At 43.1% G+C, this 27742-nt stretch overlaps 1 long non-coding RNA gene across 1 annotated transcript; it reads left to right on the forward strand.

Moving 5' to 3' along the window:
- The first annotated feature begins 17921 nt into the window (after positions 1–17921).
- On the forward strand, positions 17922–19210 carry LOC134204466 (uncharacterized). The gene is made up of 3 exons (XR_009977871.1): positions 17922–17951; positions 18013–18150; positions 18219–19210. It is a non-coding gene; the product is annotated as an uncharacterized LOC134204466 (long non-coding RNA).
- Positions 19211–27742: the final 8532 nt, after the last annotated feature.

The following is a 27742-nucleotide window of genomic DNA, read 5'->3' on the forward strand; positions in this document are numbered from 1 at the left end:
TGAGAAGGAAGAAGGACGAAAAAAGAAGAAAGAAGGAAAAATGGAGAAGCAAGAAGGTAAAGGAAGAAGGAAGAAGGAAGAAAGAAGAAGGAAGAAGGAAGATGGAAGAAGGAAAAAGGAATAAGAAAGAAGGAAGAAGGAAGAAGAAAGAAAATAGAAGAATTAAGGAAGAAGAAAGAGGTAAAAAAGAAGAAGGAAGAAGGAAGAAGGAACAGGAAAAAGGAAGAAAGAATAAGAAAGAAGATTTAAGGAAGAAGGAAGAAGGAAGAAGGAAGAAGGAAGAAGGAAGAAGGAAGAAGGAAGAAGGAAGAAGGAAGAAGGAAGAAGGAAGAAGGAAGAAGGAAGAAGGAAGAAGGAAGAAGGAAGAAGGAAGAAGGAAGAAGGAAGAAGGAAGAAGGAAGAAGGAAGAAGGAAGAAGGAAGAAGGAAGAAGGAAAAGGAAGAATGAAGAAGGAAGAAGGAAGAAGGAAGAAGGAAGAAGGAAGAAAGAAGAAGGAAGAAGGAAGAAGGAAGAAGGAAGAAGGAAGAAGGAAGAAGGAAGAAGGAAGAAGGAAGAAGAAAGAAGGAAGAAGGAAGAAGGAAGAAGGAAGAAGGAAGAAAGAGGAAGAAAGAAGGAAGAAGGAAGAAAGAAGAAGGAAGAAGGAAAAAGGAATAAGAAAGAAGAAAGAAGGAAGAAGAAAGAAGAAGGAAGAAAGTAGAAGGAAGAAGGAAGAAGGAAGAAAGAAGAAGGAAGAAGGAAGAAGAAAGAAGGAAGAAGGAAGAAGGAAGAAGAACGAAGGAAGAAGGAAGAAGGAAGAAGGAAGAAGGAAGAAAGAAGAAGGAAGAAGAAAGAAGGAAGAAGGAAGAAGAAAGAAGGAAGAAGGAAGAAGGAAGAAGGAAGAAAGAAGAAGGAAGTAGGAAGATGGAAAAAGGAATAAGAAAGAAGGAAGAAAGAAAGAAGAAAGAAGAATTAAGGAAGAAGGAAGAAGGGAGAAGGAAGAAGGGAGAGGGAAGAAGCAAGAAGGAAGAAGGAACAAGGAACAACGAAGAAGGAAAAAGGAAGAAGGAAGAAAGAAAAAGAAAGATGCAAGAAGAAAGAATAAACAAAAACGAAGGAAGAAGGAATAAGAAAGAAAGAAGAAGGAAGAAAGAAGTTAGAGAATGGAAAAAATAAGAGAGAAGAAGGAATGATGAAGGAAGAAGGAATAAGGAGGAAGGCTGAAGAAAGAAAGAAGAAGAAAGAAGGAAGAAGGAAGTAGGAAGAAGTACCAGTCGTGAACTGAGGTCAATTTTTTTTTAACTATTCGGCCAAACGGCATTCAGCCAAACGACCCGTTCGGCCAAACGGCATTCGGCCAAATGGCGTTCGGCCAAACAGCATTCGGCCAAACGGCATTCGGCCAAACGGCCTGACACCGGATATCACTCCTTCCATGCTGATGCTGCTCGAACTCCACAAGCCGCAACATACCAACAACAACGGCGAGAAAGTGTTTATAAATTATGAATTCAAAAATTATTTCCTACCATCTGTGATTTTTCTATTCTTCTTCTGTTTCCAGCACCCGAACCTATCCATACGGTGCGGGGAGTCATCCGGTTTGTTGTGGGTTCATAACGATGACACCGACGACGATGGATTGGGAGGTTGGGTAGAGGGAAGCATGTTTTGCACCTTGTTTTATTTTATGGTTTGCTGACTGCCAACCGAACTCCACGTCGACCTTCTTTCGAGACAACATTCCGGTCGGTTCTCGTTTATCAAAATGCGAAACATCCTACTCAGCACAAGATGCGACCTGCGAGGTTGGTTTCTTGTGCCCCGACTGCCTTCTGCCGCCGAATCGGGTGGGTGGCAGCAGTGAGGGATAGGAATCATAAATAAAAGGTGGAAAGCATTCCCTGGTGTGTGTTTGCGCTTTGAATTTAAATGGCTCCACTATGGCCAGCCACCTTGAAATCCTAGATGCGGTTAGCCACCGGCAACGACTGACTCCGGGCTCGGTTGGCTGCTGGGGCTGTGATAACTTCATTTCTTTTGTTTTAGTGTTTGCTCTTTTTCAGAACTGGGTACCCAGTTCGGGAGATCCATGGGTTGAGACGGTGGATCCAAATGAACTTCTTTTGTCTCATGTTGCTTTTATTCAGTGGGCCGGACTGGGGCTCGCATTAGTTCAGGTCTCAATTCGCAAAACACAGATTAACCTGAGCACAGGAGTGAAGTTCGTAGACGAGAAAATCTCATCGAGTAGCTACACTGCTGTGAGGGAGTCATCCCTGATTGCCATGCCGTTGCAATTGGACACCAATATAGTCCGAGGAGGACCAACTGGCAGTCGAACGAACGCACACACAAGTGTCCGGGCAGGGACAAAAATAATTACGTTGGGATTTCCTGAGCAATTAAAATCAGAGAATCACTTATTGGATGATTTACCGGTGGTCCTGTTGGCTGTGGGACACCATCTGATGAAGAGGCGAAAGTCTGTCCACCCTCGACGCACAGGTACAAGGCACTTAATCCCTGCTGGTGGCTGTCCTGTCAAAGACTACAGCGACGGTGCACCGAAGCAGAATGCCGTCACACCACCGTGATGACCGTGATCCGTACAATTTGTGACAATTTGGCCGGTCTTCTTGCGATACGGGGGACTGTCAATACACACATGCCGGCAGGGGCTATTCTGTTTGTAACTCCTATCGCGTCGTTGGTAAGGATGCCGATGAACTCTTCTGTGTTCGACGCCAGCGAGCGGTACGGCGTGGCAACATGCTAACAATAGGTGTGCGCTTCAAGTGTAATTAAACCGGATCTCTGCTCACTAACAACCGAAGTGACAGGTGAGTTTTTAGACAAGATTTATGGCCGAGACGTCTGCCGGTCACCGAAATGACCGCTGTTATCCCTTTTTGCGATGATGTCAACCAAAGTCGCGACGCACCGACGGTTCGGCAATGTGGATTCACTTCACGAATCAAATGCAATCCGGAGCGTAGGGGACCAAAGTGTACGGTGAAAATAGTAACGCAGTAAAACGAGGAGGTACGATCACGTTCGCATAAATGCGATTTTCAACCATGCAGTCTATTTTAGTTACACTTTTATGACCACTTAATTTGCATTATGTTTGAATGCATTTGACTGACTGGAGGTATTAGAAGAAGATCTATGGTCGGGAGTGTGTACATGTTTTATCAAGATTTAAAATCAGAAAATGGAACTATTTGGTTAAAACCTATTATTCTTAGATTTACACTCAACCCTCTTTTTACGGCACTCATTAAGGGCACGTAATTCATTGATCTTTGGACACTTTTAAATACGATACATAATTATAGCAATACAAAGACCTAAAATGGATATCTTATTTCACATGTTCTATGATTTCGTTCAGTTTGATTCTACAGATTACATCTACATCTTCTCAAAGTTACGTGCCATAATATCAATGTCGTCGGCGAAACCAAATAGCTGAACGGACTTCAGGAAAATCGTACTAATCGTATCAATCCCTGCCCTTTGTTTTACTTCCTCCAAAGTGATGTTGAATAGCAAATAGGCACAAAAGACCATCACCTTGCCATAAACCTCTGCGCGTTTCGAAGGGACTCGAGAATAAGAGGGTGAGCTAAATCTTTTGGCCGGTAGTGCACATACATTTAGAGCAGGAGAATATATTTTTAATAATATGGTATGGTATTCAAATGTTTGCAAATTCAGTTGTCAGCAGAATAATGTTATAGAAAATAACATCTGTAAAGAGCAACGAAGCATCAAAACTGTTATGGGTCTGTTCAAATATTACGTAACGCAATAGGGGGTGGGGGCTGTTTGATTTTTGTTACGCTTTGTTACGCAAAATATAGGGGGTGGGGGTCGATCGAAACATTGTTACGCGTAACAAGTTGTTTACATAGAGAAAAAATATCATTTTTTTTTCAAAATATCTTTATTATCCTCAAAAAAAGCGTGAAATCTAGCTTAACTTTTCAAAAGGTCCTAAGTAACATTTTTTTCATGAATTAATTTGAATAGCGAACACAACAGACCAATATAAAGCTTTTGATTGCAGTACTCAAATTAATTCATGAAAAAATGTTACTTAGGTCCTTTTAAAAAGTTAAGCGAGAAATATACAATAAATAATTATTTATAGCACTGCCCTTCAAATTCTACCAAAATTTAGATATTTTTCAAAAAATTGCATTTGTTACACGTTACGCATAGGGGTGGGGGTGATTCTGAAAATTGTTACGGATTGTTATGAGGGGGTGGGGGTTCTTAAAAACAAGGTTTTTTGCGTTACGTAATATTTGAACAGGCCCTATATAAAACCGCGTGAAATAGGGGAAAATACCTATTCTTGACAGTCTAAGACATTCGGCAAATTTAATGATAAAAATAATGAATAATTAGACTAAAATACAGGTACAGTTTAACTGGTATACAAATGTATGCTCTTTCTTTGATGATTGGTGTTCACAAAATATAACAGCTTGTACCACAAACTCAGTAAATTTAATATAAAGTAACAGGTCATCGTTTCTTCTATTGGCATAGCAATTTCTATTATCAGCAATTAGTTTGCTCCCTTCAGCAACTAGACATGGAAGTAGATAACTGGCAATGTATTGGTGCAAAATGCTGGTTGTTTATATCCTCCAGTAGGAAAATTCATTCATATTATTCGGTTGCACGCTCATCTCGCTTCACTCAAATTTGAAACAAACTTTATTAATTATCAAAACTGGCTTAAAACAAAGCATGAATTTTAAGCCTTGGCATCAATTTTATGTCATGTAAACAGATAGGCAAAAGCATTTAAACACATTGTAAAACAAATTTAACAAAAAACAGACGTGAATGGCAGATAGGGTACCCGAGTACCCAGTTATTGACATTTTCATAACTTTACCATTTTCAACCTATTTGAATAATGTTTTGAGAAGGGAACTTATATGTTTTTTGCCCACTTCCAAGATTTACATCTTTTGTCTTTTCAATGCCTTAGAGTCTACACGCGTAAGCAAAAGTCTATCAACCAGTTTCAAATATACAACTTTGCGGTCTTTAGATTTGAAGGTCCTTACATGATATGTTTGCTTCATAAAAAAAATCATGGGAGTTGTGTACAAGACACGACCGCTCGACGTAAACTACGTAAAACCAAATCTATACACATAAGAATGAATTTTTGTCTGTCTGCCCTTATAGACTAGGAAACGGCATGAACATTTGTATGTAGAGGTTTTTGGGAACGATGAAGATTTTTATGATGGTATTAGACTAGGAATGGGCGATCTCGATCCGTTTTTTCTTTGATCGATTTTGCTTTTCGTGCGCTGCTTTCTTTGGCAATGCAAGAATGGCAAGGATTATGTAGGTGCAAATTTGTTTCGGTGATTAACTCGTAAAATCTTGCTACTTTTACACAAACAACTTATTCAAATGAAAGCCTAGACTTGAAATTGTGTGATTGAATCAAAATTATGTTCATAAATAGTGTATGTTTTCTGGAAAACGCAAATATTGTTGAGGGTGCCAACAACTGTCGCACCCTACCAATGCCGTATTCTACACTGAAAACCAAAACTACCCAAAAGTGGGTTGTTTGCACTCAAAACCGTGGTTTGGGTCAATAACCCAAATTTGAGTAAAATGACTTTTCTGGCACTGGTAGTTTGCCTTTAATCCCATGTAAACAATTTATCCAAAGCGGACCTTGATCAACCCAAAATAGAGAATATTGAATTTACTCAAATTTGGGTTATTGGGCTGAGCAACCTCGGTGAGGTGTTTGCATCTTGCTCTAGTTTTGATAGCAATCATGGGAAAGAAAGGGAAAACTACCCAAATTTGGGTAATTTTTTTCTGCGATATTCTCAATAGTGCGTATATTGAACTCAAAGTTTGGGTTGATTTATCTGTCCGTGTACCCTACTGTTATATAAAATCGCGTGAAAACCGCGATATTTTGACGTAAGACTACGTCTGTCTTTTCTATATTGGGGTACACTATACGATTGCGAAAATCGGGGACCGTCACAAAAATATGATAGACTTTAAACTTTAATATCTCATCCGTTTCTCGATGGATTTTCATTTTCTTTTTGGACCATTCGATCAAGGATGAGTCAACGCTTCTTTGTATTTATATGAAAATACTGATTTTTAACTATTTATTATCGATAATTAATAAAAAGTTTAGAAAAAGGTAAACCAACCAATTACGTTTACGTACACTCAAAAAAAAAACAGATCTTACAATTATTGTATAAAAACGTGGCATATACAAATCTGTAAGGTTTTTATACAGAAATTGTATTAAAATAATACAAATCTGTATAAATTCCCGCCCCTTCATTAATTTTAATGAGTGCACATAATATTTACACCCATATCAAATCACAAAGGGGCGGGGATAACGAACTGAAATTATTGAATACAAGAAAGCTGCTTTCCGGCGCGCGCGAGCCGTTTTGATCGGGATTTCACCTAGAGCGGTTCGACAAAATTTGATGCAGCGGAGCGGACACAGCAGCACGAAGGTGTTTTTTTTCTCTTTATTAAAGTGTTTTTTTAATTTTAAAATTAAGTTCAACACATTGCTGAAAGGGAACTTGAGGAGTTCCCTTTGCGGGCCAACCTTGGGTCCCGCCGATGGTAGTATAGCAGAGCTATGTTGAAAGGAGGGCCGGCCAGTGGGGCCGCCCTGCGTGCCAACCAAGGGCATCGCCAGTTGGAGTAATAATTTTACTTAACTTAACTAATTCTAGCACTTTAAAAACTCAACGTAAAAATAAAGTAGAAAATACAAAAAACACAGTTAAGGGCAATTAAGAATTAAAATGGTGACACACTACATAAACCAAGTTAAAAACGGGTGTTCCGATGTCTTAGGGGCAAGCCAGAGTAAACGCGACGAGCGATACGACGCGACGCGACTCACGAAAAGAATAACAATTATTATCAACAGGATGTCGTATTGCATTGTCGCGTCGCGTCGCATCGCACGTTGCGTTTACTCTGGCGGGCACCTTAGGTGTAGGCCAGATCTGTGAAGGTTGGCATTTGCTCTGCATTCCTTCGAGTCCTGTAGTCTAGGGGTTTCTGCTGGGGGATCCTGTTGTAGTTTAGCAGTCTCAAGATGTCCTGCTGTGGTTTTGCGATGCGCTGTTCTCCGGTGGTGACTTTGCTTCCGAGGGACTGAAGTAATGGTGAGGCCCTAATCCAGAAACCTCCTCGTCTAAATTTGCCAATTTTAGACAGAAAACCTTTTAATTTTTCGACCTTTCTTACGTGTAAGGTTCAGAACGCCACCTGGTGGTTGCGGCGATATTCGGAATCCGAAAATTCGGAGGAGCCTGAAAAATGCTCGATGATTTTTATCAAGATCCTTCGGTGAAGGAAAAGAAAAATTCGATTGCGGATTGGCATATGGTTTGACGAGGTATGGCTGTATGTCGATGCCCCCTCAGCCGAATCGGAATAGCGATCGCGGGGGGGTTGGGACTTACATTTAGGAAATGCCCGTTCGCCTGATGTGGAGGGCCTCATTTCCGACGCATGACGCTAAGGGGCTGTCAGGGTCCTAAACTTCGTAAAAAAGTCGGGCGTCCTTCAGGAAGCAGAAGATGGCCGCCATAGCAGCTTCATCATCCGCCAGTGCGTCCCTAATACTCCCCGGTATACCGTATAGACTTCGGGGGTAGTCATATTTGGGACACCGACAGATAAAGTGCTCCACGCTATTTTCGGTGTCGCAGAGATCACAACGGGACCGGAAAGGGCCCCCACTAATAAAATTGTGGGAGACCCTTGTGTGACCGGTCCGGAGCCTTGAGATAACCTGCTGCTCTTTCTGGGTGGCTGGGTCTTTTCAGGAGTCGGTGTTTCCCTTGATTTTTCTGAGAAAGAGCCCCGTGTTGTTGTTCCATATCCGAGCCCAGTCCTGGCCGACGACGCTCTTGGTCCATTTCTTAACGTCGGCCAGTGGGACGGAACGGGTATATTGTGGACCTTCGTGACCGATGCTCGCCAGGGCGTCGGCCTCAGTATTCCCCCTAATGCCGCAATGGCCGGGGATCCAGGCAAAGGTGGTGCCGGGGATCATTCCAGCTAGTGTTCCCTGGATCCAGGGATGCTTGGGAGTTTCGCTTTGAAGGGCAGAAACCACGCTCGCAGAGTCCGTAAGGACCACAATCGGTTTGTCCGCTGGGTAAGTAGCCGCAACGAAGACGGCGACAGCTTCAGCGGAAAAGATGTTGCATGCCGTGACAAACTTTCCGACATGGTTAGGTTGGGTGCATAAACTCCGAAGCCGACTCCTCGGCTAGATACGGAATCGTCGGTGAAGCGGATCTCACTGTTCCGGAAGCGAGTTGAGATCAGTTCTAAAACCGACCGTCGTAGTTCCTCGGTGTTATTGCCCCTCTTAAACCGGGAAGCGATGGTGCGGTCGATGTTTACTGGAGACGACAGCCAGCCCTTCGCTCCGTGCCAGTGGACCCGCGCCAATGGGGGAGGCTAGTACCGACTACACTTCTCAGGCTCCGATCAGCCTCAACGAGGAGAGGCATCCTGACTTCGCCTGACGTGGCGGCCGCGAAGGAAGCGTCTTTACGGCAAATGGCCATCTGAATACGATGCCGAAAAGGAAGGATGCCGGCGTTAACACATTCAGCTCCCGGGGGGTGGATGGGAGTAAACCGGAAGCTGTCCGGACGTAGTTGTTAAAAACGGGTGCAAGGGTGCTGATAAGATTTCGGTAGTTAGGGCAGGTAAGCTCTAGGCCATAGAACAGGCGGCTGTCAATGATGGCTTGCCCAACGTTAAGCCTCGTGCTACTGTTGTTGGTGCGTTGCTGTTTGGAGAGGGTTTTGATTAGGTTAACGCGGGGTTTGCAGGCTTCCTTTACCGCTCGAAAGTGTGGTAAAAAGGAAAGTTTCTGGTCGATGTCGACACCAAGTACACGGACGATCTTCCGGTTGGGGATGGCCTCCGTGCCGAATTTTATGGATGGCCCCGCTAGCTGGTGCCGCCCGCTGCAGACGTGTCCCCGGACACATTTACTGGCGTTGAGTACAAAACCGACGGAAGAAGTCCACCGAAAAATGGTGCTAACTGCCGCTTGGGTTCTAATCCTGGTTCTTCCGGGTGTACTTCCAACAACAACCAACAAGATGTCGTCTGCGTATACAAATACGTAAACATTTGCAGGCAGAGCGTTGAAGACCCCGTCCATAGCGATGAGGAATAGTGTTACCGCTAGGACCGACCCTTGGGGGACGCCGGTTTCTTCGGGATACTCGTTGGATGCAGTGCCGCCGATGAGCACTTGGAAGGTTCGTCGAGAGAGGAAGTTCTTGATGAATGCAAGCATGTTGCCAGTGATGCCCCAGTCTTGTAACTTTCTAAGGACCAATGGGGTCCAGGTCCGGCTGAAAGCTTTGGCGATGTCAAGTGACACTAGGTCAACATGCTTGCCTTCCTCGTACGCCTCTTGGAGCATACTACCCAGGTTGGCAAAATAGGTGCTGGTGCCATATCCTGGGCGGAAAGCGTGTTGACGATGGCCTAACCTTCCGTCCGCTTCCAATTTTTCCCTAAGCCGCCGATTGACCATCCTTTCGACAATTTTGGATGCGCACGAGGTCAGGGAGATTGGCCTAAATTTGGAAGCATCGCGACTGTTTACACTACTCTTCGGGATGGGAATGACATAGCTTTTCCTCCACTCGTCAGGAAAAGTGCGGTTTTCCCAAATGTTGTTGACGAGGTTCAGAAAAAGGGCCTTCGCGGCCTGAGAGAACCGTTTGATCATGGGATACCCCAACTCATCCCAAGCAGCACAACTTGTTTCACTACTGAACATTTCACTGTGTTGCAACTATTCGGAAAGAAACAATCTTTGCTATGTGCCGTCAAATATAACTCTCTTGCAATCTAAAAAGCGCAAGAGGTGGAGCCTATGGAAACATCCTTCGATTGCAGTAAAATTGCAATAATGTTGCAAAATACTACAGCGGAAAAAAAAATAAAAATATAAAACTGGATTCGATTTATGGATCTTGTGATTGATAGTCCTTCACTCTACCACAGCACCATTCAACACTTCGAAGGGACTGCATGTTGACTCACCATAAAAACCATACGATTATGAAGTTTTGTACTCGGGTTTTCTGTTACTTGATTGCACCATCACCGGAAAAAAATGTGAGTTGTCAAAACGTTGAACGATGCTAAATTAAACATGAAGACACACTCAACTTATCTGCAACTTAATTTAAACAACAAATAATGGGAGTAAATGTCAAACACGTACTGCATTGCAATATTAATGAAACATTGATCACAACTCGAACGTTTTTGACATCTTGATGCAACTTTTTCGTGATTTGATGTTTTTCCAATGCCTTTAATGAAACTGAATAGAAACAAGGTGCTTTTTGGAAGATGTTGCGTGTGCTACTTGGGATCCGGCCCGGATGAGTTCCCGTTGCACTTGGCGAGCGCGTGGGCCAACTCTCCTGCTGAAAAGGGCTGGTTCAGCAGGCAGCCGGGGGGGTCCGCGGGAATAAGAGTGGTGTTGAGGTGAAGATTATGGGAAGTGATGTTTCTCTGGAAGTCTGCTGGGTACTGGGAACCAGCTACCCGGGAAGCAAAATAGTCGCCGAGAGCATTCGCGACTTATGCAGGGTCAGAGATTGTGCGGTTGCCCTGATCGAGGTGGATTGGGGTACCCCTCGATTTCCCACTAATCGCGTTTACCCGTCTCCAAAGTTCAGCGGAAGTCTGGGACGGGTTGATGCTATCGATGAAATCCTCCCATTGCTTGGATTTTGCTTCCCTGATAATGATCTTACACTGTCGGTGTTTCTCCTTATACAGATCTAGGGCGTCAGGCCTGAGAGGGTGGTTGGGACTTAACTTTCTCAAAGCCCGAAGAGCTTTTCGCCTGGCCTTAACCGCACGCCGAGTTTCCTCGGGCCAACATCTAAGGGCGCGACGGCCGGGACGGCCGCTAGACCGTGGGATGGCATGCTGTGCTGCGACAAGGACCATGCTGGTGAAGTCGAAAATGGACGATGGAGGTTGGTCCGCGCAGGCCGTTGACGTGGCGCATTCGTACTCCTCCCAGTCCGCTTCATCGTATTTCCAACGGGGTCGCTTAACTTCCACAGGAGGGGGTGCGTTAGTGAAGATCTGGATCGGGCAGTGGTTACTACCGTATAGGTCGGTGCTGGCTTCCCAGGAGAAACGCGACAGAACGGACCTACTTACCGCAGATACGTCGATGACAGTTGCGGAGTGCCCGTTGAAAAATGTAGGAGCCCCGTCATTGAGGGTGACGAGGTCGCCACGAAGGTGTGGACAACATCGGCAATGCTGATTTTTTTTCCAAATGGTGGAGGCTTAGCAAAAATCATCGAGGACTGTGAGTAATTAATTCTTGAAGTTCTACTCACTTTGCCACGTATGCTTCCTTCGTTTCAAATAGAAGTAGGGGGAATTACGGCTTTGGCAGGTTTTGTTCTGTTATTTTCAGGGGGGTTTTCTATAACTAATTATACTCAAATTTGGCCTGAACATTCTTTGCATATCAAATAATATTGTGGCAAAATTTCATAAAATTTGGTCAACAAAAACCACCCTGACAATAATAGAACAAAACCTGCCAAAGCCATCATTCCCCGCATATTTGCGTTTGGTTTCACGTTACTTTTGATTCTTCTTATTTTTCCTTTATTCCGAATATTTTTGAGGATGGCGTCTTCTAGGATTGCAATGTCCCCAATGAAAACCAGTCGAGTGGCTTCAGCGGCGATGAGGCCGATGAGTCATGTTAATTCCACAGTTGGAGACTCAAAGTCCATCTAACTGGGAGCAACTATTCGACTTGATTCAGTTGTCCTTCGAGCAGTTTGCTCAATATTAATAAAGAGACACAAATTATCATGGCATATACCATCAATTTCGAATAGCTACGTAGTCTACGTCACCTTTGCGTACAACCCTATTGGGCTGCACCTTTGAGTTTTTTTTCTCCGTGTATGACCCCTTCCTTCCACTCCAACGGTAGCTGTTCTGTTCTCAGATTCTGACTATCAGTTTGTGCAGGCAAGTGGCCAGCTTTTCCGGGCCCATCTTGGTGAGCCCAGCTCCGATCCTATCCTTACCAGATCCATTATTGGTCTTTAGCTGTTGGATGGCATCCTTAACTTCCCTCAAGATGGGGGCTGGTTGGCTCCCATCGTCCGCTAAATTGACGTAGTCATCTCCTCAACTGTCTTGACTTTCACTGCATGTATTCTCAACGCCATTTAGATGTCCCTCGTAGTGCTGCTTCCACCCTTCGATCACCACACGTTCGTGCGTCAAGATGCTTCCATCCTTATTCCTGCACATCTCGGCTCGCGGCACGAAGCCTTTGCGGGATGCGTTGAGCTTCTAATAGAACTTGCTTGTTTCTTGAGAACGGCACAGCTGTTCCATCTCCTCGCACTCCGCTTCTTCCAGGCGGCGTTTCTTCTCCTGAAAAAGGCAGGTCTGCTGTCTCCACTTCCATCTATAATGTTCCACGTTCTGCCCGGTACCTTGCTGCAGCGCGACCGCCCGCACTGCGTCCTTCTCCTCTAGCATCTGCCTAAACTCGTCGTAGAACCAATCGTTCTGTCGACTTCGTCTCACATACCCGACGTTGTTCTCAGCGGCGTCGTTAACGGTTGCTTCAACTGTATTCCAGCGCAGATTTCAAAAGGGAGCCCCATCGAGCTCACCCTCTTCCGGAAACGCTGCCTCGAGATGCTGCGCGTATGCAGTGGCGACATCAGGTTGATTCCGTCGCTCTAGGTCGTACCGCGGAGGCCGTCGGTACCAAACATTGTTGATGACGGATAGTTTTGAGCGCAGTTCAAACATCACCAGATAGTGATCAGAGTCAATGTTAGCGCCACGAAGATATATCCTTACGTCGATAATACCTTACTTTTCAATTCTCACTTTCCATTTCTCACTTTTCATTACTCATTTTCCACTTCTCACTTCGCACTTTTCACTTTTGATTTCTCACTCTAACTTTTCACTTCTCATTACTCACTTTTCACTACTCACAATCATTGTTTGCAACTAATAGGCCAAACGAATTTCGGGCAAATGGCCCGGCACTATGAATATCGTGCATGTGAACAGTTTCTGATAACATCGAGTTATCGAGGTGAAAACGCATTGGAAAATTTTTTCTACTTAGAAAATATCGAGTATGGGAGGTATCGACTTATGGAGGGAACGCAGTATGCTATATTCAAGGGACATTGGATAGATAGGCTTTTTCGAACCCGAACACGAGCACTATTCCGGCTGTTCGGCGGCTGGGTGGCCAGAAAGAATCCAATTTGGTGACCAAACTTCACGGCGATCTAGCACTTCACAAAACTTTTCTTCTGCCGGCAGAAATCCACGCGGCACACGGCACACACACGGAGCCTTTTTGGTTCACATGTCTGTTCATCACTGGGAATAGGGAAAAAGGATGACACGAGTTAGAAATTTACGGACGTCAACTGTCAACTGTCAACTGTCACAGTTGTTGGGTAGCGGTAGGTGTGCGGAAATAGAGATAAACTCAGGGATAGAGGAGGGATAATTCCGATTTCGGTTTTCGTTTCCGTGTTTAGGATGCAACAATTTCCTTAGGTTCAAATTTTCGATTATGTTTATAGATTCTTAGTTACTCAGTTTCGTAGTTCTTAGTTAAACTACCATAATTCATTACCGATATAATTGAAAGAAGATATGTACAGGTTAAATGTGACCGTTTTGATCGGTAACAATCGGACTAGTCATTAACACGTCGAAGACAAAGTACATGATTGGAAGAAGTTCAAGAGAAGACTATGTGAGCCACCACCCCGAGTTTGCATCGGTGGTGACGAAATCGAGGTGGTAGAGGAATTTGTGTACTTGGGCTCACTGGTGACTGCCGAAAATGATACCAGCAGAGAAATTCAGAGCCGCATAATGCCTGGAAATCGTATGTACTTTGGACTCCGCCGTACTAAACTGACAAAACAAAACGCATATTAGACCGGTAGTTCTTTACGTACACGAGACCTAGATGATGCTCATGGAGGACCAACGCGCACTGGGAGTTTTCGAAAGAAAAGTGCTGCGTACCATTTATGGGGGAGTGCAGATGACGGACGGTACGTGGAATAGGCGAATGAACCACGAGTTGCATCAGCTGTTGGGAGAACCATCCATCGTTCACACCGCGAAAATCGGTAGACTGCGGTGGGCCGGGCACGTGGTCCGAATGTCGGACAGTAATCCAGTGAAAATGGTTCTCGACAAGGATCCGACGAAAAGGCGTGGTGCACAACGGGCAAGGTGGATCGATCAGGTGGAGGACGATTTGCGGACCCTCCACAGACTGCGTGGCTGGTGAAGTGCAGCCATGGACCGAGCTGAATGGAGAAGACTTTTATGTGCAGCACAGGCCACTCCGGCCTTAGTCTGATGATAAATAAAAAATGGGACCTTGAGGATATTCTTGCGGGGAAGAAAGTGCTTCGGATCAGACTACCATTCCGCGGGAGGCTGCAAAGTTTATGCATCGTTGGCCGTTGTCGTTCGATACGGTATGCAGACTATCCGGTCCGATGACCGGTCTATACATTTCCTCCCTTCCTACCTGAGCGTTCATGTCACCGATGACGATTTTGACGTCCCGCAGTGGGCATCCATCATATGTCTGCTCTCTCAGGTCTGCTCCAGCTGTGCATAGAATGCTTCTTTCTCGTCGTTGGGTCACCCTTCGTGTGGGCAGTGCACGTTGATGATGATATAGTTGAAGAAACGGCCTTTTATCCTCAGCTTGCACATCCTTGCGTTGATTGGCTGCCACCCAATCGTGCGTTGGTGCATCTTGCCCAAAACTTTGAAGCCGGTTCCCAGCTCGTTGGTGCTACAGCTTTGGTACAAGGTAGCCGCTCAATGCCCGCTTTTCCACACTTTCTATCCTGTCCAGCATATTTCCTGCAGCGCTGCAACGTCGAAGTTGCGAGGATGTAATTCATCGTAGATTATCTTGTCGCAACCTGCGAAGCCTAGCGACTTGCAGTTCTATGCTCCAAGCTTCCGATCGTGATCCTGTATTCGTCGCCTAGGTCTTTGCCGATTATATCGAGTCGCATTATCTCTTATATTGTTCGTAATTATTGGTTTTCCAGGCGGCTTATTGGGCCAGCGCAAACCTCCTGTCTCGTCGGAGGGCCGTCGTGTCAGAACTGTTTAGCGTCCCACCTAACACCAGGACTTGGGCTTGTGCGCTTTGAGCGGCACACGGTCGCTTTGGCGGAGCCTACTTGCGGATACATGCAGCTTTTTATAGAGGTTTAACAGGACCCGCTGTCAAACCCCACCACATCCTAGGCAGGCGCCACAAATAAATACAAATACAAATAAATAAATACAAAATATTTCTAAAACCCTGATTGATCCACCTAGCTGTGTTTGTGCCTTTCTCGTACATTAGATAGACTAAAACAAATTAGTGAGCATTTTTTTGCGTGTTTTTTTGGTAGATAAATCGTATTTTGGCCATAACTTTTGACCCCATAGTCCGATATGGCCAATTTTCAATAACAATAAAAATGGGACAGGATTCCCCGTCGAATGCAACTTATTGCAAACAAATCGGATCAAGATAAGTGCCTAAAAGATGAGTGAATTTTATTTTGCACACATACATACACACACGCACACACATACAGACATCATCTCAATTCGTCCAGCTGAGCTGATTGGTATACAACACTATGGGTCTACGGACCTTCTATCACAAAATCGTCTTGGAAGTGAATATAAAGCCTTTTCGTTACTCCTTGGTGTAAGAGAAAGGCAAAAAGTATAAAAAAATCATATGTCATACCGAACAACATGTAACATTTTTCTCCATTCGAACCAGAACAACAATTCTAATGGACTACTCACCATAGATTGCCGACCGGTGGAACGTCCGAGATACAGACCATATCGATCAAATTTGGCATAGTTTATGGGTCGTCAGAAAATGAAAGTTACAAAAAATGTGGAAAAACATAAAAGTTACAGCTAAAAAGATTTTAATCTCCGTTTTCAAAATTGGGGTTGATAACGGAAGGAAATAATTATTCAATAGAGTACCCGCAAATGTGTCGATAATGAAAGGGTTGACAATCTCTTAGTTATTCTCTCTATATTTATTTATTGCAAAGTTAGACTATTTTTCCTTAATAATCATAGCTTAGAACGCCTATTCATTCACTTTTGTTGAAAAGAAAATTATTCGAGGATAAATGCTGTAGTAATCGATCTAGCGGCGTTGGTGCTTTTCTCGTGCATAAAACGCTAAAAAAAATAAATGTGTTTTTAGCGTGTTTGGTGCTTTAAAAATAGTGTTTTGGTCATAATTTCCAATCCCATGGCACTATGAGGGATCCCCATACAAGCGAGCGGTCAAAAATAAAATTGGACTTTTAAAGTGATTTTCCACTTAGTTTTAGCTTGGTATGGTCGAAAAAAAATGAATATAAAATTTCTAGCACCCCCTCCCTTTAGGGATCGTCCATAAATCACGTAATTATTTTTTTCATAAATACGATTAACGTGACAAAGTAAACCAATTTGGGAAGTTTGTTTTCTTACGGAGAAGGAAGGGGGTTGTACAAAAACTATATACAGCAATTTAAGGGTATCATGCACCTTCCCCCTATCCTCATTGTGGACTGTCGTCCATATATTTTTTGTATGTTTTTTTTGCGGGAAGTCATCATTTTTTGTGGGAAGAAAACGTTTCCCCCTACCCATAAAATGATAACAAAGAAGAGGCATTCAAAATAAGTTAGTGGTTCACTGTTCTATGACAGTTACGTGCAGTGACGGGAAATGCCATTGTCATGGGACTTCTTCGCGAATATTTTTTTTCCACAAGTTATTTACAATTGTGTTTCTTTTATATAAACATGTACTACCCTCATACATATTTGTCCCATGTTTGCTGCGATTTCCTATGTACATGGTACAGTTATGCGTATAACGGCAGTGTAGCCCTTAAAGGACCCTATAACTTTTCTTAATAGGTCACTGCACAGCAAAAAATATATTAATATGTGGGGACGTAACTTCGTCGAACGTACCTTAAAAATTGACGTAATAGGTTATTTTACGTAGTTTTACGTCACATTGACTCTTTATTACATTTATCCACGTATCACTGGATCGAGAAAATTTATTTTTCAGTTACACGCATCCAACCTAAAATTACCTACCCAATACCATATTCCAATACATCCTAAATGACGCACATCATGATTTCCAACGATAAAATTTAATATTATGCCCAAAAGAAGTAAAAACAAAAAATCAGCGTAATATTACACCATAATCAGTAATATCACTTCATAAAACATGCTGTAGAATGTCAACAAAGCAAGCTTTCCGCTAACTGTCAGTCTTCGTTCCACTCGCATCCAAAAACTTTGTTCGTGGAATATTTTAAAGATTTAGATTATAATAAAGTTTAGGTACAGTGTCTTTTCCAGGGGACTGAAGAGGAAACTAATACGCCTATCCACCATTCGTTCAATATGGCGTACAATGTTTTTGTTTTATTTTCGCTGATTTCATGATAACAAAGATTCGGAAGTATCAACGGGCTTCTTTTCGACATAAGAAAGCCATTCAAACACTAAAGGCTCGATATACCTCAACCAATTGCAAGTTTTCGCCAGGGAAAGTTAATTGCCGACAATTAGCACTAACTGCGTACGAGCCAATTACCCACAATGAGCAGCTGAATTCGGGTATACCACCCAGAAACTGGGTACCAAAAACAGAAGAACCAAAAACGATGTTGGGTAGAGTGCCTTTGTACCGCGGATGACAGGCGTTTCACCCTCCTGGTCTTTTCAGCCCCGGATAGAGACAAAATGGTGAGTTTGGCATGATGTTTCTTATCTACACCTAGCTGGTACAAATTATAAAATTTTTCAGAAGTCCTTGCTGAATATGAACCGCAACCAACCAAATGGATGCAGTGGAGCGGTGAAAAAATAAAGAACGGAGGAGGTGCGATAAGTCGGCAGATACGTTGCTACCCGCGGCAAACCGGCACCGAATGAAATTCTGCAGGTAAGATTCTGATCAATTATGTTGCCGATCTCCCGACGAATATTTGTAGATGATATTATTATTCGCAGATACAAAAATGTCATCGCTTCTCGGATGTGAAACGTGCATTTCATACCGAACCAAAGTGTCGGGATCATGGCCCCATTTGTTCAAGGCATGCTGGATGTTAAAGGAGGATGCCGGATGATGTCCCGTTCAGATTTAAATTGATAGAACGCTTCGAACGGTTCAGTGTGAACACAGGTGAGGTTGTTTAGCTCTGATCGACGGAGACAAAATTGCCTACCGAACAAAAAGATTATTCTATCTGATGAAGATTAGAAGAAGAGGATTGTGTAATTTAAGCATAATAGAAGAATAAGGGATCATTCACTAATTACGTAACCACATATGGGGGGAGGTCTATCATTTTCTTACTCTTCATATAAACAAAACATAATTTGTATGGGAAAAATCTTACAAGGGGGAGAGGGAGGTCCGAGAAACCAAGAAAAAATGTAACCAACAAAATTATTGAACGACCCCTTAATATAATGAATAGTGCGGCAACTAGCTGTATAAAGTGAGCGCCAATGGATGTTTAACCTTCGTAAAATAATGAATGGTTAAGGTGATGTTGTAGAACCAAACTAGATTAATAGATTCACCTTTGCATCTCCAATCTCCTTTGTGCATCAACATCTTGCTGATGTTTATGCTCTAATTCATTTAATTTTTGTCCGATTTGTTTGAAATTTTCAGACTTAAACCAAAAATTATCATAGTTTCCGAGGATGCTGGGTCATTAGGCCGAAGGTCATCAGGCCGAAGGCCATTAGACCGAATGGTCATTAGGCCGAACGGTCATTAGGCCGAACGGCCATTAGGCCGAATGGCCATTAGGACGAATGAGAACTGGGGAGTGGAAAGTGAGTAGTGCACAATGAGGAAGAAGTAGAAAGGGAGAAGGAAAAAGGAGGAAGAAGTAAGAAGGAGGGAGAAGTAAGAAGGAACAAAGAAGAAGGAAGAAGGAAGAAAGAAGAAGGAAGAAGCAAGAAGGAGGAAGGAAGAAGGAAGAAGGAAGAAGGAAGAAGGAAGAAGAAAGAAGGAAGAAATAAGAAGGAAGAAGGAAGAAGGAAAAAGAAAGAAGAAAGAAGGAAGAAGAGAGAAGAAAGAAGAAAGAATAAAGAAGGAAGAAGGAAGGAGGAAGAAGGAAGAAGGAAAAAGGAAGAAGAATGAAGGAAGAAGGAAAAAGGAAAAAGGAAGAAGGAAGAGGGAAGAAGAAAGAAGGAAGAAGGAAGAAAGAAGGAGGAAGAGGGAAGAAAGAAGAAAGAAGGAAGAAAGAAGAAGAAAGGAGGAAGAAGGAAGAGGGAAAAGAAGAAGAAACAAGGAAGAAGGACGATGGAAGGAAGAAGAAGAAAGAAGAAAGAAGGAAGAAAGAAGGAAGAAGGAAGAAAACGGAAGAAAGAAAGAAGAAAGAAGAAGGAAGAGGGAAGAAAGAAGAAGAAAGAAGGAAGAAGGATGCTGGAAGGAGGAAGAAGAAAGAAGGAAGAAGGAAGAAGAAAGAAGGAAGAAGGAAGAAGGAAAAAAGAAAAAGGTAAAAGGAAGAAGGAAGAAGGAAAAAAGAAGAATGAAGAAGGAAAAAGGGAGAAGCAAGAATACCTCACGAAGATCCTTCAGCAGTTCCCCCGGAAGTTCATTCAGTTATTCCTCCAGAAGTTCATTCAGCAATTCCTCCAGAAGTTCTTTCAGGAGTTCCTCTGAAAATTCCTTCAAGAATTTCTCCAAAAGTTCCTTCTAGAATTTCTCTGGAAGTTCCTCCAGCATCCTCCGGATGTTCTTTCAGCAATTTCTCCGAAAGTTCCTTCGGAATTCCTCTGGAAGTTCCTTCAGGAATTCCACTAAAAGCTCATTCATAAATTTCTCCAAAAGTTCCACCAGGAATATCTCCGGAAGTTCCTTCAGGAATACCTCCAGATGTTCCTTCAATAATACCTCAAGAAGTTCCTTAAGCAGTTCTCCCGGAAGTTCCTTTAGCAGTTCCTTCAACAATTCTTCCAGGAGTTCCTTCAGCAATTCCTCCGGAAGTTCCTTAAGAAATTCATCTAGAAGTTCCTTCAAGAATTCCTCCAAAATTTCCTTCTAGAATTTCTCCGGAAGTTTCTTCAGCAATTCTGCTGGAAGTTCCTTCAGCACTTCCTCCGGAAGTTCCTTCAGCAATTCTCCCGGAAATTCTTCCAGGAATTCCTCAGAAAGTTCGTTCAGCAATTCTTCCGAAAATTCCTTCTTGAGTTCCTCCGGAAATTTCTTCAGCAAACCCTTCGGAAGTTCCTTCAACAATTCCTCCGAAAATTCCTTCAGCAAATCTTCCGGAAGTTCCTTCAGCAATTCCTCCGAAAATTCCTTCAGCAATTCCTCCGGATGTTCCTTCAGGAATTCCTTTGGAACTTCCTGCAGAAATTCCTTTGGAAGTTAATTCAAGAATTCCTCTGGAAGTTCCTTCATAAATACCTACGAAAGATCCATCAGGAATTTCTCCGGAAGTTTCTTTTGGTATTCCTCCTAAAGTTTCTTCAGGAATTCCTCTTGAAGTTACTTTAGGAATTCTTCCAGAAGACAAAACAATCATAGGTTTGCCTCCAATATAATTTCTCCGGAAGTTCTTTCAGCAATTCCTCAGGAAGTTCCTTCAGCAGTTACTTCTGCAATTCTTACGAAAGTTCCTTCAGGAATTCCTCTGGAAGTTTCTTAAGGAATTCCTCTAGATGCTCTTTCAGGAATTCCTCCGAAGTTCCTCTGAAAATTCCTTCAAGAATTCCTCCAAAAGTTCCTTCTAGAATTTCTCTGCAGCATTTCCCCCAGAAATTCCTTCGGCAATTCCTCCGGAAGTTCTTTCAGCAATTTCTCCGAAAGTTCCTTCAGGAATTCCACTGAAAGCTCTTTCATAAATTCCTCCAAAAATTCCTTCAGGAATACCTCCAGATGTTCCTTCAAGAATACCTCAAGAAGTTCTTTAAGCAGTTCCCCCGGAAGTTCCTTTAGCAGTTCCTTCAACAATTCTTCCAGGACTTCCTTCAGCAATTCCCCAAGTTCCTTAGTAAATTCCTCTAGAAGTTCCTTCAAGAATTCCTCCAAAATTTCCTTCTAGAATTTCTCAGGAAGTTCCTTCAGCGATTTCTCCAGAAGTTCCTTCAGCAATTCCTCTGGAAATTCCTTCAGCACTTCCTCCGGAAGTTCCTTTAGCAATTCCTCCGGAAGTTCTTCCAGGAATTCACCCGGAAGTTCCTTAAACAATTCCTCCGGAAGTTCCTTCAGCAAATCCTCCGGAAGTTCCTTCAGCAATTCCTCCGAAAATTCCTTCAGCAATTCCTTCGGATGTTCCTTCAGGAATTCCTTTGGAACTTCCTGCAAAAATTGCTCTGGAAGTTCCTTCATAAATACCTACGAAAGATCCATCAGGGATTTCTCCGGAAGTTTCTTTAGGTATTCCTCCTGAAGTTTCTTCAGGAATTCCTCTGAAAGTTACTTCAGGAATTCTTCCAGAAAATCTTCAGATATTCATCCGTAAGTTCCTTCAGTAAATCCTTCAGAAGTTCCTTAAGCAATTATTCCGGTAGGAATTCTTCCGTAAATTCCTTCAGGGATTCCTTAACTTTCGGAGGAATTGCTGAAGCAACTTCCAGGTGAATTCCTGAAGGGACTTCCGGAGGAATTCCTGAAGGAACTTCCGGAGGAATTCCCAAAGGAACTACCGGAGGAATTCCCAAAGGAACTTCCGGAGGAATTCCCAAAAGAACTTCCGGAGGAATTCCCAAAGGAACTTCCGGAGGAATTCCCAAAGGAACTTCCGGAGGAATTCCCAAAGGAACTTCCGGAGGAATTCCCAAAGGAACTTCCGGAGGAATTCCCAAAGGAACTTCCGGAGGAATTCCCAAAGGAACTTCCGGAGTAATTTCCAAAGGAACTTCCGGAGGAATTCCCAAAGGAACTTCTGGAAGAATTTTCAAAGGAACTTCTGGAGGAATTCCCAAAGGAACTTCTGGAGGAATTTTCGAAGGAACTTCCGGAGGAATTCCCAAAGGAACTTCGGGAGGAGTTTCCAAAGGAACTTCCGGAAGAATTCACAAAGGAACTTCCGGAGGAATTCCCAAAGGAACTTCCGGAGGAATTCCCAAAGGAACTTTCGGAGTAATTCACAAAGGAGAAGTTCCTAAAGGAACTTCCGGAGGAGTTCCTGCAGAAACTTCCGGAGGAGTTCCTAAAGAAACTTCGTAGGAGTTCCTTAAGAAATTTCCGGAGGAGTTCCTAAAGAAACTTCCGGAGAAGTTCTCAAAGAAGCTTCCGGAGGAGTTCCTAAAGAAACTTCCGGAGGAATTCCTAAAGGAACTCCAGGAGGACTTCCCAAAGGACTTTTCGGAGGTATTTCTGCAGGTAATTCCGGGGGAATTTTCAATGAAATAATTTTCTGGAGAACTACTGGAGCAACTGCCAGAGTACCTCCTTCAGGAATTTATAAAGAAATTGTGCACGATTTTCAGAAAGAATTCTTGAAGGATCTTCTACAGGAATTCCCGGACGAATTTTCAAAAATATTTCTTGAGCTTCTAGAGGTTCTTCTTCTTCATCTTCTTCTTCTTATTGGCATTACATCCCCACACTGGGACAGAGCCGCCTCGCAGTTTAGTGTTCATTAAGCACTTCCACAGTTATTAACTGCGAGGTTTCTTAGAATGTTTACCATTTTTGCATTCGTATATCATGAGGCTAACACGATGATACTTTTATGCCCAGGGAAGTCGAGACAATTTCCAATCCGAAAATTGTCTAGACCGGCACCGGGAATCGAACCCAGCCACCCTCAGCATGGTATTGCTTTGTAGCTGCGCGTCTTACCGCACGGCTAAGGAGGGCCCGGCTTCTAGAGGTATTTAGCATGTATTTCTGGAGGAACCATGGAGAATTCCTGAAAGAATTCTCGAAGGAACCCTGGGAGAAATTTTCGAAGGAACTCTGGGAGGATTTTCCGAAAAATAAAACTTTAATGAATTTCGGGAGGAACTTTTAAAATTTTCAGAAATTTTCGGAGGTATTTGAACTTGTGAAGGTATTTCCGGAGGAACTCCTGAAGGACTTTTCGAAGGTACTTCTGCAGGTATTTCCGGAGGAATTTCCAACGGAATACTGGAACCATTTCCGGAGGAATTCCTTTAGGAATTTCCAAAAAAAAACTCTAGATTTTCAGGAGGAACTCCTGGAGTAATTCTTGAAGGACCTTCTGGAGGAACTCCATAAGAAATTCGATTTTTTTTAAAGCTTGTGGAGGATCTCCTGCAGGTATTTCTTGATGAATTTCTAGAGGAATTTACCACGGAACGCCTATAGAAGTTTCCAGATTAGTTGCCGAAGGATTTTCTGGAGCAACTCATTAGAATTCCTGAAGCATTTCCTGAAGGAATTCCAGGTGGAATTTTCGGAGGAACTTTTGGAGGATTTTCTGAAAAAAAAATCTGATGGATTTTTGGAGGAACTCCTTATAGAATTTCTGCTGAAACTCCTGGAGGAATTTCCGGATGAACTCCTTAAGGTATTTTCGGAGGAATATCTGATCGAATTTCTGGAGGAACTCTTTGAGAACCTTCCCAACGAACTTACGGAGGAATTTTTGGACGAGTTTCTGGAGAAGCTGTTGGAGGTACTCCCGAAGAAACTCCTGGAAAAATTTCCGGATTAACTTTTGGAAGAATTTCCAAATTTCTGGAAAATATTTTTGAAGGATGTCCCAGTGGAATTTCTAAAGCAACTCCCGAAAGAATTTCCGGAGAAAATCCAGGAGGAATATCTGTGGGACTTGCCGGAGGAACTGCTGAAGGACCTTCTAGAGGATCTCCTGGATGAATTTCCGGAACAATTTATTGAAGAGTTTCTGGAGGAACTTCGGCAGGTTTTTCTGGAAGAATATCCGAAAGAGCTCCTGGAGGGGAGTTTCTGTCGAATTTTCCGGAGAAACTCATGGATAATTCTTGGAGGAGTTTCCAAAGGAACTATTGAAAGGGAAATTCTCCAGGAGGAATAGTGGAAGAACTTCTTAGGGAAATTTTGGAAAAGTTTTTAGAGAAATCTCCAAAGGAACTCCTGACAAACTTTTCGAAAGATCTTCTGGAGGAATTTTGGCAAGAAGTCCAGGGGCATTGTCGAATGAACTCCTGGAGAAATTCTCGGTAGAACTCCTGTAGGAATTAATGGAAGAATTCTTGGAAGAATTTCCTGGAGAACTTCTGGAAGGATTCATGGAGGCACTTGCCGAGGTGTTTCGGGAGCAGTTTCTAAAGTAACTTCGGGAGAAACTCCATGAGAAATTTGCGAAGAAACTCTTGGCAGATTTTCATTGAGAACTCCTGGAATAATTGTTGTGTTGTGTTGTGATTTCTGAAGTAACTTCCGGAGGAACTCCTTGAGGAATTTCTGTAATGGTGGACATTTCATTTGAACTTTTAGGGGAATTTTCAAAGGAACTCCTGAACAAGGAGTTAGCAGGAATGTTGGGAGGTATTTTCGGAGGAACTCCGGCCAGATTTTCCGAAGTAATTCTTGTATGAATTTCCGGAGAAACTACTGGATGAATTAACGAAGGAGCTCCTGGAGGAATTCCGGGAAGAACTCTTGGAAGAAGTTCGGGAGGAATTTTTGGATGATCTCCTAGAAGCCTTTCTGAAGGAATCTCTGGAAGAATTTCCGGGTGATCTCCTTGAGAGATATTCGTAGGAACTCCTAGAGGAATTTCCTGAAAGATTATTTGAGGGAAATTCTGGAGAAGTTTCTGAAGGAATTCGCAGAGGAATTTCCAAATGTGTTTTTGGAGGAATTTCCGAAGGATTTCTTCGTTAAGTGCAGTAAGTCTAACTTTAACAAAAGTTTAATGTATAAAATCAGTCCACTCCAACGCAGCCGACTGGAAATGATTGATCATACCATGGCGACAACATTTTTATCAGCGCACAGGTCCACTTATAATCCAAAAATCCTAAAAACTAATCCTTAACGTTATGCCTTAATCTTAGAATTAAAATCGTGAAAACTCGATAACTAAAAACAAAGTATTACCTTTTGTTCACACTTTTTACAAATATTGTGTTGTCAAAATACTGTAAATTGAAAAACGAAAATCAATAACTTGTTATCAAATTGTATATTGACGTACAAAATTATGAGAAATAAAGTATAACATTTTTTAAGAATTGTATTTTTGAAGCATGAAAGAAAACTTCCAAACACCCCTAACCCAGCTGCCGAAAGCGAGGTTTCGGCTGGCAGATTATTACGTCGTTTTTGTCATTACGTCGAACATATTACGTTTTACGCAATATCATTTTGGCGACAAAATGACAATTACGTCACTTTCTGTTACACAAAACAAATGTAATAACACATGCGATTTACGACGGCGATGATGTGCATCAAATCTGATGTGATATTACAAAATTTTTTTTGCTGTGTGCTCTAAATCTGAAATTGGCGGCGAGAGAACCGAATTTATTTCAAATTACATTATTGTCATGACATTCCGTGACATTTTTTTAATTTCGCTCTCATGCCTCACAATTTGTATTTAGAAAAATCTATTTGACAATGTTAATAAAAAAATCCGAATAGGAAACATATTTTGAAAAAGGTATTAGCAAATTAGTATTCGCAATCCCATGACATTTTTTACGTGTATGAATTATTAAAAAACCCAGATTAATCTACCTAGCGGTGACGGCGCCTTTCTCGTGCATTTAAAAAATAGTTTAAACGACCATAACTTTGAAGCCCATCGTCCGATCCGGCCAATTTTCAATTGGAAACAATGGGATAGAAGTATGCGTCGAATGCAACTTATTGTGAGCAAATCGGTTGAGGATAAGTGCCCGAAAAGTGAGTGACACTTTTGCTACATTTTAGTACGTGGGTATGCACAGACACACACACATACACACAATTCGTCGAATTGGTATATAACACTATGGGTCTCCGGGTCTTCTATAAAGAGTTTGTTTTTGGAGCGATCATATAGCCTTTACGTATACTTATAAGTATATAAGTATACTATAGTATACGAGAAAGGCAAAAAGTATTTTAGCCATTGTAGAGTCTTACCTTGGTAATTTGTAGTTTCTCCGAATCAATATAAAACATATAATTTCACTTGTTTCACGTTATAATTTATTAACCATGAGTTTTGCTTTGCAGTACAATTATATCACTCCGTTCACTTGGTTATCCTGACTACGAATGCCCATGTGACGATGCAATAGTCGGCAGCTCGGTGCGCAGCGCTACGCCGGTATGGCCCATGGGTTGTGGAGGCGATGAACCGCAAACGCGATGGGCTTTCGGAACAGCTGGACGCCATCATCGACTTTGCGTCATTGAAGCATAATATCAGTAAGGACCTCAAGAGGAGTTTGCTGAAACTACGAAAGTCGAAAGTGCGCCGCCTACAAGAAGTTGGCGGAGGGAGATCTAGGCGAGACAGTCAAGGTGAGGGCACTCAAGACGGAGGTCACTTCACACTGTTGCCGCAGTGCTGTGACGAGCTCTTCGACTTCGGTGATCTCGTCCAGGTCTTTAATCCTTAGATTGATTAAAGACCTGGATGAGATCACCGAAGTCGAAGAGCTCGTCACGGCACTGCGGCAACAGTGTGAAGTGAAGACGTCCACCGTAGCCGTTCGGCTACGGAAAGGTTCGGCAGGGACGCAGGTAGTATTGGTTCGGCTATCTGCAGCGGACGCCTCCAAGGTAGTCAAGTTAGGGAGCGTCAAGGTGGGATGGTCAGTGTGCCTTGTGGGCATATACGAGCAACCCGAAATTTACTTGGAACCGGGGCACAAGCAATGACACTGCAAAGGCCCTGACAGAAGCAAGGTCTGCCGACGCTGCGGATTGGAGGGACATAAGGTACAATGCTGCACGAACCCTCCCAATTGTTTGATTTGTTCCAGCAGAGCTGCGAACAGCAAGTACCCCCTGGGGGTTTGAAGTGCCCGGCGTTTACGCGTGCTGCAAAATCACAGTGCAGGTAACGCTGCTAGCTTGCTCGGCCTCGCCCGAGTGTACGATGTGCACAGGTTTAGAGGAAACGGCGGAACACGTGTTGTTCGTGTGCCCACGTTTTCGCGCAATGCGTAACCACATGCTTGCCACATGAAGTCTGGACACTACCCCGGACAACCTAGTTCGGAGGATGTGTAAAGATGAAGTTGGCTGGATCGCCGTTTTATCGGCTATCGTCCAAATCGTCTCGGAGCTACACAGAAGGTGGCGCGTGGACTCGAGGAATGGCTAGTTCAGGCGCAAATAAGAGGTGGTCCAAGGGTTCGGAGTCGGATTCATGGGTCATACCGGTGCCCTGTGGTCGAACTCGATCCTTTTATAGAACAAGTGGCCGTGCGAAGAACAACATGGTATCGTCACTTTCGCGGCGTCGGTCAACCGGGCAAGTTCCGAGCCCGAGGACGGAAAGGGGCCCAAGCAGCACAACTTGTTTCACTACTGAACATTTCACTGTGTTGCAACTATTCTGAAAGAAACAATCTTTGCGTATGTGCCATCAAATATAACTCTCTTGCAA

Source organism: Armigeres subalbatus, unplaced genomic scaffold (assembly GCF_024139115.2).
Source record: "Armigeres subalbatus isolate Guangzhou_Male unplaced genomic scaffold, GZ_Asu_2 Contig606, whole genome shotgun sequence".
Classification (NCBI taxonomy): Eukaryota; Metazoa; Arthropoda; class Insecta; order Diptera; family Culicidae; genus Armigeres; species Armigeres subalbatus.